General features: G+C 64.2%; 1 protein-coding gene across 3 annotated transcripts in view; it reads left to right on the plus strand.

The window, feature by feature from the left end:
* Positions 1 to 935: 935 nt before the first annotated feature.
* The window catches only part of klhl5 (kelch-like family member 5), a 252,038-nt gene continuing 241,969 nt past the window's right edge, over positions 936 to 11,004 (plus strand). For 2 of the 3 annotated variants that reach the window (XM_072496579.1, XM_072496578.1), the window contains exon 1: positions 937 to 1,287. The gene's annotated coding sequence lies outside the window, so the exon portion shown is untranslated. Of the gene's footprint in view, positions 1,288 to 11,004 lie in introns of all 3 variants that reach the window. The other variant, XM_072496580.1, reaches the window with a different exon arrangement.

The following is an 11,004-nucleotide window of genomic DNA, read 5'->3' on the forward strand; positions in this document are numbered from 1 at the left end:
TAATTGCCAATAAAAAAACCTTTAAAAAAAGATAGTCACCAGAAAATTCATCACGGAATTCAGAAGAGTGTGAAACTTATTACCACAGGATTATCATAGAATTTACAGTGCAGAAGGAGGCCATTCGGCCCATCGAGTCTGCACTGGCTCTTGGAAAGAGCACCCTACCCAAGGTCAACACCTCTACCCTATCCCCATAACGCAGCAACCCCACCCAACACTAAGGGCAATTTTGGATACTAAGGGCAATTTATCATGGCCAATCCACCTAACCTGCACATCTTTGGACTGTGGGAGGAAACCGGAGCAAACCCACGCAGACAATGTGCAGACTCCGCACAGACAGTGACCCAAGCCGGAATTGAACCTGGGACCCTGGAGCTGTGAAGCAATTGTGCTAACCACTGTGCTACCGTGCTGCCTCATTTGGATTGAAGCAATAGTATAGAGGCATTTAACGTAAACAATACAAACAGATGAGGGAAAAAGGAATAGCGGATTGATAAATGTAGATGATTAACGATGGTTTGAGGAGAGTACATACAAGGGCTGGCTGGCAGCTCTGTTTTTGTGTTGTATGTTCAATATGGTGAGGTATTAATGGCTGTGTGGTGTTGGGCGTTCTGACACACAGATGAGCCAACACGGTTGTATATGGTACAACGCTATTTTATTTAAACTTTCTATGTACAGTTTTGTCTTGATACTCTGCACGTGGGGATTCCCTGTTTGTGATCTTGTAACAGGTCTTGTCCGTGTCTTTGTCCCCAGACGTACTGACCACTAGGTGTCGTGCTCGTGCTTTTATGTGGTTGATGTCCTTGTGTGTGATTGGTTGTGGTGTTGTGTGCTCTGATTTGTCTGTTGGTGTGTCCATCATGATGTGTGTTGTTTGAATATCATGACAGGCTGTTTCGGACATGTTGGGTTTGATACTGTACAAAAAGAGTGACGGAGATCGTAGACCTATTAAAATGAAGCGCTTGCAATTTTTGAATGAAAAATATGAAAATCCGTGACCAACTATTGGAAAATCTACACTTAACCATCGGTCCATTTGGCAACTCTCTACCACGAATGCGCAAGCGCGCGAACCCGGGCCGCGCCCGTCAGAGCAGCAGCAGCGGAAGCGGCGCGCGGGCGCAGGCGCGGGAGCTGGAGCGCGCCCAGTGTTTGTTGCGCTGCGGGCGGCGCGAGCGCCCATTGGAACGCCGCGTTCTCAAACGTTAGAAAGGAAACGGCGAAGGCCCGCTCTCAACCGTCATCCGGGAGCGTGACGTCAGCGCGGTGAGTCAACGTCAACGGCAGACGCTCAGTAAGAGGGAATAGAGAGAGCGGGGCGGGGAGGGGGAATAGAGAGAGCGGGGCGGGGAGGGGGAATAGAGCGGGCGGGGAGGGGAGGGGGAATAGAGCGGGCGGGGAGGGGAGGGGGAATAGAGCGGGCGGGGAGGGGAGGGGGAATAGAGCGGGCGGGGAGGGGAGGGGGAATAGAGAGAGCGGGGAGGGGAGGGGGAATAGAGAGGGAGGGGAGGGGGAATAGAGAGAGCGGGGAGGGGGAATAGAGAGGGCGGGGAGGGGAGGGGGAATAGAGAGGGCGGGGAGGGGGAATAGAGAGAGCGGGGAGGGGGAATAGAGAGGGCGGGGAGGGGAGGGGGAATAGAGAGGGCGGGGAGGGGGAATAGAGAGAGCGGGGAGGGGGAATAGAGAGGGCGGGGAGGGGAGGGGGAATAGAGAGGGAGGGGAGGGGGAATAGAGAGGGCGGGGAGGGGGAATAGAGAGGGCGGGGAGGGGAGGGGGAATAGAGAGGGCGGGGAGGGGGAGGGGAATAGAGAGGGCGGGGAGGGGAGGGGGAATAGAGAGGGCGGGGAGGGGGAATAGAGAGGGCGGGGAGGGGGAATAGAGAGGGCGGGGAGGGGAGGGGGAGTAGAGAGGGCGGGGAGGGGAGGGGGAATAGAGAGGGCGGGGAGGGGAGGGGGAATAGAGAGGGCGGGGAGGGGGAATAGAGAGAGCGGGGAGGGGGAATAGAGAGGGCGGGGAGGGGAGGGGGAATAGAGAGGGAGGGGAGGGGGAATAGAGAGGGCGGGGAGGGGGAATAGAGAGGGCGGGGAGGGGGAATAGAGAGGGCGGGGAGGGGGAATAGAGAGGGCGGGGAGGGGAGGGGGAATAGAGAGGGCGGGGGAGGGGGAATAGAGGGGAGGGGAGGGGGAATAGAGAGGGCGGGGAGGGGAGGGGGAATAGAGAGGGAGGGGAGGGGGAATAGAGAGGGAGGGGAGGGGGAATAGAGAGGGCGGGGAGGGGAGGGGGAATAGAGAGGGAGGGGAGGGGGAATAGAGAGGGAGGGGAGGGGGAATAGAGAGGGCGGGGAGGGGAGGGGGGAATAGAGAGGGCGGGGAGGGGGAATAGAGAGGGAGGGGAGGGGGAATAGAGAGGGAGGGGAGGGGGAATAGAGAGGGCGGGGAGGGGAGGGGGAATAGAGAGGGCGGGGAGGGAGGGGGAATAGAGAGGGCGGGGAGGGGGAATAGAGAGGGCGGGGAGGGGAGGGGGAATAGAGAGAGCGGGAGGGGGAATAGAGAGGGCGGGAGGGGAATAGAGAGGGCGGGGAGGGGGAATAGAGAGGCGGGAGGGGAATAGAGAGGGGGGGAGGGGGAATAGAGAGGGCGGGGAGGGGGAATAGAGAGGGCGGGAGGGGGAATAGAGAGGGAGGGAGGGGGAATAGAGAGGGCGGGGAGGGGAGGGGGAATAGAGAGGGAGGGGAGGGGGAATAGAGAGGGCGGGGAGGGGAATAGAGAGGGCGGGGAGGGGAGGGGGAATAGAGAGGGCGGGGAGGGGGAATAGAGAGAGCGGGGAGGGGAGGGGGAATAGAGAGGGCGGGAGGGGGGAATAGAGAGGGCGGGGAGGGGAGGGGGAATAGAGAGGGCGGGGCGGGGAGGGGGAATAGAGAGGGTGGGGAGGGGAGGGGGAATAGAGAGGGAGGGGAGGGGGAATAGAGAGAGAGGGGAGGGGGTAATAGAGAGAGCGGGGAGGGGAGGGGGAATAGAGAGAGCGGGGAGGGGAGGGGAATAGAGAGGGCGGGGAGGGGGAATAGAGAGAGCGGGGAGGGGGAATAGAGAGAGCGGGGAGGGGGGAATAGAGAGGGCGGGGGAGGGGGAATAGAGAGGGCGGGGAGGGGGAATAGAGAGGGAGGGGAGGGGGAATAGAGAGGGCGGGGAGGGGGAATAGAGAGGGAGGGGAGGGGGAATAGAGAGGGCGGGGAGGGGAGGGGGGAATAGAGAGGGCGGGGAGGGGGAATAGAGAGGGCGGGGAGGGGAGGGGGAATAGAGAGGGCGGGGAGGGGGAATAGAGAGAGCGGGGAGGGGAGGGGGAATAGAGAGGGAGGGGAGGGGGAATAGAGAGGGCGGGGAGGGGGAATAGAGAGGGCGGGGAGGGGAGGGGGAATAGAGAGAGCGGGGAGGGGAGGGGGAATAGAGAGAGCGGGGAGGGGGAGGGGGAATAGAGAGGGCGGGGAGGGGGAATAGAGAGGGCGGGGAGGGGGAATAGAGAGGGAGGGGAGGGGAGGGGGAATAGAGAGGGCGGGGAGGGGAGGGGGAATAGAGAGTGCGGGGAGGGGAGGGGGAATAGAGAGGGCGGGGAGGGGGAATAGAGAGGGCGGGGAGGGGAGGGGGAATAGAGAGGGCGGGGAGGGGGAATAGAGAGGGCGGGGAGGGGGAATAGAGGGAGGGCGGGGAGGGGGAATAGAGAGGGCGGGGAGGGGGAGGGGGAATAGAGAGGGCGGGGAGGGGAGGGGAATAGAGAGGGCGGGGAGGGGAATAGAGAGGGCGGGGAGGGGAATAGAGAGGGCGGGGAGGGGAGGGGGAATAGAGAGGGAGGGGAGGGGGAATAGAGAGGGCGGGGAGGGGGAATAGAGAGGGCGGGGAGGGGAGGGGGAATAGAGAGGGCGGGGAGGGGGAATAGAGAGGGCGGGGAGGGGAGGGGGAATAGAGAGGGCGGGGAGGGGAGGGGGAATAGAGAGGGCGGGGAGGGGAGGGGGAATAGAGAGGGAGGGGAGGGGGAATAGAAGAGGGAGGGGAGGGGGAATAGAGAGGGCGGGGAGGGGGAATAGAGAGAGCGGGGAGGGGGAATAGAGAGGGCGGGGAGGGGAGGGGAATAGAGAGGGAGGGGGAATAGAGAGGGCGGGGAGTGGAGGGGGAATAGAGAGGGCGGGGAGGGGAGGGGGAATAGAGAGGGCGGGGAGGGGGAATAGAGAGGGCGGGGAGGGGGAGGGGGAATAGAGAGGGAGGGGAGGGGGAATAGAGAGGGCGGGGAGGGGGAATAGAGAGGGAGGGGAGGGGGAATAGAGAGGGCGGGGAGGGGAGGGGGAATAGAGAGGGCGGGGAGGGGGAATAGAGAGGGCCGGGGAGGGGAGGGGGAATAGAGAGGGCGGGGAGGGGAGGGGGAATAGAGAGGGCGGGGAGGGGGAATAGAGAGGGAGGGGAGGGGGTATAGAGAGGGCGGGGAGGGGGAATAGAGAGGGCGGGGAGGGGGAATAGAGAGGGAGGGGAGGGGGAATAGAGAGGGCGGGGAGGGGGAATAGAGAGGGAGGGGAGGGGGAATAGAGAGGGCGGGAGGGGAGGGGAATAGAGAGGGCGGGGAGGGGAGGGGAATAGAGAGGGCGGGGAGGGGGAATAGAGAGGGCGGGGAGGGGGAATAGAGAGGCGGGGAGGGGAGGGGGAATAGAGAGGGCGGGGAGGGAGGGGGAATAGAGAGGGCGGGGAGGGGGAATAGAGAGGGCGGGGAGGGGGAATAGAGAGGGCGGGGAGGGGGAATAGAGAGGGCGGGGAGGGGGAATAGAGAGGGCGGGGAGGGGAGGGGGAATAGAGAGGGAGGGGAGGGGGAATAGAGAGGGCGGGGAGGGGGGAATAGAGAGGGAGGGGAGGGGGAATAGAGAGGGCGGGGGAGGGGAGGGGGAATAGAGAGAGCGGGGAGGGGGAATAGAGAGGGCGGGGAGGGGGAATAGAGAGGGCGGGGAGGGGGAATAGAGAGGGCGGGGAGGGGGAATAGAGAGGGCGGGGAGGGGGGAATAGAGAGGGCGGGAGGGGGAATAGAGAGGGCGGGGAGGGGAGGGGGAATAGAGAGGGCGGGGAGGGGGAATAGAGAGAGCGGGGAGGGGGAATAGAGAGAGCGGGGAGGGGGAATAGAGAGGGAGGGGAGGGGAGGGGGAATAGAGAGGGCGGGGAGGGGGATTAGAGAGAGCGGGGAGGGGGAATAGAGAGAGCGGGGAGGGGGAATAGAGAGAGCGGGGAGGGGGAATAGAGAGAGCGGGGAGGGGGAATAGAGAGAGCGAGGAGGGGAGGTGAATAGAGAGGGCGGGGAGGGGGATTAGAGAGAGCGGGGAGGGGGAATAGAGAGAGCGGGGAGGGGAATAGAGAGAGCGGGAGGGGAGGGGGAATAGAGAGGGAGGGGAGGGGGAGTAGAGAGGGCGGGGAGGGGAGGGGGAATAGAGAGGGCGGGGAGGGGAGGGGGAATAGAGAGGGAGGGGACGGGGAATAGAGAGGGAGGGGAGGGGGAATAGAGAGGGCGGGGAGGGGAGGGGGAATAGAGAGAGCGGGGAGGGGGATTAGAGAGAGCGGGGAGGGGAGGGGAATAGAGAGGGAGGGGAGGGGAGGGGAATAGAGAGGGAGGGGAGGGGGAATAGAGAGGGAGGGGAGGGGAGGGGGAATAGAGAGGGAGGGAGGGGGAATAGAGAGGGAGGGGAGGGGAGGGGGGAATAGGGAGGGGAGGGGGGAATAGAGAGCGGGGAGGGGAGGGGGAATATAGAGAGCGGGGAGGGGAGGGGGAATAGAGAGAGCGGGGAGGGGGAATAGAGAGAGCGGGGAGGGGGGAATAGAGAGAGCGGGGAGGGGGAATAGAGAGAGCGGGGAGGGGGAATAGAGAGAGCGGGGAGGGGGAATAGAGAGAGCGGGGAGGGGAAATAGAGAGAGCGGGGAGGGGGAATAGAGAGAGCGGGGAGGGGGAATAGAGAGAGCGGGGAGGGGGAATAGAGAGAGCGGGGAGGGGGAATAGAGAGAGCGGGGAGGGGGAATAGAGAGAGCGGGGAGGGGGAATAGAGAGAGCGGGGAGGGGGAATAGAGAGAGCGGGGAGGGGGAATAGAGAGAGCGGGGAGGGGGAATAGAGCGAGCGGGGAGGGGGAATAGAGAGGGAGGGGAGGAGGAATAGAGAGGGCGGGGAGGGGGAATAGAGAGGGAGGGGAGGGGGAATAGAGAGGGCGGGGAGGGGAGGGGGAATAGAGAGGGCGGGGAGGGGAGGGGGAATAGAGAGGGCGGGGAGGGGGAATAGAGAGGGCGGGGAGGGGGAATAGAGAGGGCGGGGAGGGGGAATAGAGAGGGCGGGGAGGGGGAATAGAGAGGGGCGGGGAGGGGAGGGGGAATAGAGAGGGAGGGGAGGGGGAATAGAGAGGGCGGGGAGGGGGAATAGAGAGGGAGGGGAGGGGGAATAGAGAGGGCGGGGAGGGGAGGGGGAATAGAGAGAGCGGGGAGGGGGAATAGAGAGGGCGGGGAGGGGGAATAGAGAGGGCGGGGAGGGGGAATAGAGAGGGCGGGGAGGGGGAATAGAGAGGGCGGGGAGGGGGAATAGAGAGGGCGGGGAGGGGGAATAGAGAGGGCGGGGAGGGGAGGGGGAATAGAGAGGGCGGGGAGGGGGAATAGAGAGAGCGGGGAGGGGGAATAGAGAGAGCGGGGAGGGGGAATAGAGAGGGAGGGGAGGGGAGGGGGAATAGAGAGGGCGGGGAGGGGGATTAGAGAGAGCGGGGAGGGGGAATAGAGAGAGCGGGGAGGGGGAATAGAGAGAGCGGGGAGGGGGAATAGAGAGAGCGGGGAGGGGGAATAGAGAGAGCGAGGAGGGGAGGGTGAATAGAGAGGGCGGGGAGGGGGATTAGAGAGAGCGGGGAGGGGGAATAGAGAGAGCGGGGAGGGGGAATAGAGAGAGCGGGGAGGGGAGGGGGAATAGAGAGGGAGGGGAGGGGGAGTAGAGAGGGCGGGGAGGGGAGGGGGAATAGAGAGGGCGGGAGGGGAGGGGGAATAGAGAGGGAGGGGACGGGGAATAGAGAGGGAGGGGAGGGGGAATAGAGAGGGCGGGGAGGGGAGGGGGAATAGAGAGAGCGGGGAGGGGGATTAGAGAGAGCGGGGAGGGGAGGGGAATAGAGAGGGAGGGGAGGGAGGGGGAATAGAGAGGGAGGGGAGGGGGAATAGAGAGGGAGGGGAGGGGAGGGGGAATAGAGAGGGAGGGGAGGGGGAATAGAGAGGGAGGGGAGGGGAGGGGGAATAGGAGGGGAGGGGGAATAGAGAGCGGGAGGGGAGGGGGAATATAGAGAGCGGGGAGGGGAGGGGGAATAGAGAGAGCGGGGAGGGGGAATAGAGAGAGCGGGGAGGGGGAATAGAGAGAGCGGGGAGGGGGAATAGAGAGAGCGGGGAGGGGGAATAGAGAGAGCGGGGAGGGGGAATAGAGAGAGCGGGGAGGGGAAATAGAGAGAGCGGGGAGGGGAGGCGAATAGAGAGAGCGGGGAGGGGGAATAGAGAGAGCGGGGAGGGGGAATAGAGAGAGCGGGGAGGGGGAATAGAGAGAGCGGGAGGGGGAATAGAGAGAGCGGGGAGGGGGAATAGAGAGAGCGGGGAGGGGGAATAGAGCGAGCGGGGAGGGGGAATAGAGAGGGAGGGGAGGAGGAATAGAGAGGGAGGGGAGGGGAGGGGAATAGAGAGGGAGGGGAGGGGAGGGGGAATAGAGAGGGAGGGGAGGGGAGGGGGAATAGAGAGGGAGGGGGAGGGGAGGGGGAATAGAGAGGGAGGGGAGGGGGAATAGAGAGGGAGGGGAGGGGAGGGGGAATAGAGAGGAGGGGAGGGGAGGGGGAATAGAGAGGGAGGGGAGGGGGAATAGAGAGGGAGGTGAGGGGAGGGGGAATAGAGAGGGGAGGGGGAGGGGGAATAGAGAGGGAGGGGAGGGGGAATAGAGAGGGAGGGTACGGGGGAATAGATAGGGAGGGGAGGGGAGGGGGAATAGAGAGGGAGGGGAGGGGGAATAGAGAGGGGAGGGGAGGGGGAATAGAGAGCGGGGAGGGGAGGGGAATAGAGAGCGGGGAGGGGAGGGGGAATAGAGAGCGGGGAGGGGGAATAGAGGGAGGGGAGGGGGAATAGAGAGAGCGGGGAGGGGAATAGAGAGAGCGGGGAGGGGAATAGAGAGAGCGGGGAGGGGGAATAGAGAGAGCGGGGAGGGGGAATAGAGAGAGCGGGAGGGGGAATAGAGAGAGCGGGGAGGGGGAATAGAGAGAGCGGGGAGGGGGAATAGAGAGAGCGGGGAGGGGGAATAGAGAGAGCGGGGAGGGGGAATAGAGAGAGCGGGGAGGGGGAATAGAGAGAGCGGGGAGGGGAATAGAGAGAGCGGGGAGGGGGAATAGAGAGAGCGGGGAGGGGGAATAGAGAGAGCGGGGAGGGGGAATAGAGAGAGCGGGGAGGGGGAATAGAGAGAGCGGGGAGGGGGAATAGAGAGAGCGGGGAGGGGGAATAAGAGAGAGCGGGGACGGGGAGGGGGAATAGAGAGAGCGGGGAGGGGAGGGGAGGGGGAATAGAGAGAGCGGGGAGGGGAGGGGGAATAGAGAGCGGGGAGGGGAGGGGAATAGAGAGGGAGGGGAGGGGAGGGGGAATAGAGAGGGAGGGGAGGGGGGAATAGAGGGGGAGGGGAGGGGAGGGGGAATAGTGGGGGAGGGGAGGGGAGGGGGAATAGAGAGGGAAGGAGGGGAGGGGGAATAGAGGGGGAGGGAGGGGGAATAGAGAGGGAGGGGAGGGGGAATAGAGAGGGAGGGGGAATAGAGAGGGAGGGGAGGGGAAGAGAGGGAGGGGGAATAGAGAGGGAGGGGAGGGGGAATAGAGAGGGAGGGGAGGGGGAATGGGGAGGGATGGGGGGGAGGGGGAATGGGGGGGAGGGGGAATGGGAGGGGAGGGGCAATGAAGGGGGAATGGGGGGGAGGGGGAATGAGGGGAGGGGGAATGGGGGTGCGGGGAGGGGGAATGGGGGGAGGGGAGGGGAGGGAATGGGAGGGGAGGGGGAATGGGGGGAGGGGAGGGGGAATGGGGGGGAGGGGAGGGGGAATAGAGAGGGCGGGGAGGGGGAATAGAGAGCGGGGAGGGGGAATAGAGAGAGCGGGGAGGGGGAATAGAGAGGGAGGGGAGGGGGAATAGAGAGGGCGGGGAGGGGGATTAGAGAGAGCGGGGAGGGGAATAGAGAGAGCGGGGAGGGGGAATAGAGAGAGCGGGGAGGGGGAATAGAGAGCGGGGAGGGGAGGGGGAATAGAGAGGGCGGGGAGGGGGATTAGAGAGAGCGGGGAGGGGGAATAGAGAGAGCGGGGGAGGGTGAATAGAGAGAGCGGGGAGGGGAGGGGGAATAGAGAGAGCGGGGAGGGAGGGGAATAGAGAGAGCGGGGAGGGGAGGGGGAATAGAGGGGGAGGGGAGGGGGAATAGAGAGGGCGGGGAGGGAGGTGGAATAGAGAGGGCGGGGAGGGGAGGGGGAATAGAGAGGGCGGGGAGGGGAGGGGGAATAGAGAGGGCGGGGAGGGGAGGGGGAATAGAGAGAGCGGGGAGGGGAGGGGGAATAGAGAGAGCGGGGAGGGGGATTAGAGAGAGCGGGGAGGGGAGGGGGAATAGAGAGGGAGGGGAGGGGAGGGGGAATAGAGAGGGAGGGGAGGGGGAATAGAGAGGGAGGGGGAGGGGGAATAGGGAGGGGAGGGGGAATAGAGGGAGGGGAGGGGAATAGTGAGAGCGGGGAGGGGAGGGGGAATAGAGGAGAGCGGGGAGGGGGAATAGAGAGCGGGGAGGGGGAATAGAGAGAGCGGGGAGGGGGAATAGAGAGAGCGGGGAGGGGGAATAGAGAGAGCGGGGAGGGGGAATAGAGAGAGCGGGGAGGGGGAATAGAGAGAGCGGGGAGGGGGAATAGAGAGAGCGGGGAGGGGGAATAGAGAGAGCGGGGAGGGGGAATAGAGAGCGGGGGAGGGGGAATAGAGAGAGCGGGGAGGGGGAATAGAGAGAGCGGGGAGGGGGAATAGAGAGAGCGGGGAGGGGGAATAGAGAGAGCGGGGAGGGGGAATAGAGAGAGCGGGGAGGGGGAATAGAGAGAGCGGGAGGGGGAATAGAGAGAGCGGGGAGGGGGAATAGAGAGAGCGGGGAGGGGGAATAGAGAGAGCGGGGAGGGGGAATAGAGAGAGCGGGGAGGGGGAATAGAGAGAGCGGGGAGGGGGAATAGAGAGAGCGGGGGAGGGGGAATAGAGAGAGCGGGGAGGGGGAATAGAGAGAGCGGGGAGGGGGAATAGAGAGAGCGGGGAGGGGAGGGGAGGGGGAATAGAGAGGGAGGGGAGGGGGAATAGAGAGGGAGGGGAGGGGGAATAGAGGGAGGGGAGGGGAGGGAATAGAGAGGGAGGGGAGGGGAGGGGGATTAGAGAGGGAGGGGAGGGGGAATAGAGAGGGAGGGGAGGGGAATAGAGAGGGAGGGGAGGGGGAATAGAGAGGGAGGGGAGGGGGAATAGAGAGGGAGGGGAGGGGGAATAGAGAGGGAGGGGAGGGGGAATAGAGAGGGAGGGGAGGGGGAATAGAGAGGGAGGGGAGGGGGAATAGAGAGGGAGGGGAGGGGAGGGGGAATAGAGAGTGGGGAGGGAGGGGGAATAGAGAGAGCGGGGAGGGGGAATAGAGAGAGCGGGGAGGGGAGGGGGAATAGAGAGAGCGGGGAGGAGGGGAGGGGGAATAGAGAGAGAGGGGAGGGGAGGGGGAATAGAGAGCGGGGAGGGGAGGGGAGGGGAATAGAGAGGGAGGGGAGGGGGAATAGAGAGGGAGGGGGGGGAGGGGGAATAGAGAGGGAAGGGAGGGGAGGGGGAATAGAGAGGGAGGGGAGGGGGAATAGAGGGGGAGGGGAGGGGGAATAGAGAGGGAGGGGAGGGGAGGGGGAATAGAGAGGGAGGGGAGGGGGAAGAGAGAGGGAGGGGGAATAGAGA

Source organism: Scyliorhinus torazame, chromosome 3 (assembly GCF_047496885.1).
Source record: "Scyliorhinus torazame isolate Kashiwa2021f chromosome 3, sScyTor2.1, whole genome shotgun sequence".
In the NCBI taxonomy this organism is placed as follows: domain Eukaryota; kingdom Metazoa; phylum Chordata; class Chondrichthyes; order Carcharhiniformes; family Scyliorhinidae; genus Scyliorhinus; species Scyliorhinus torazame.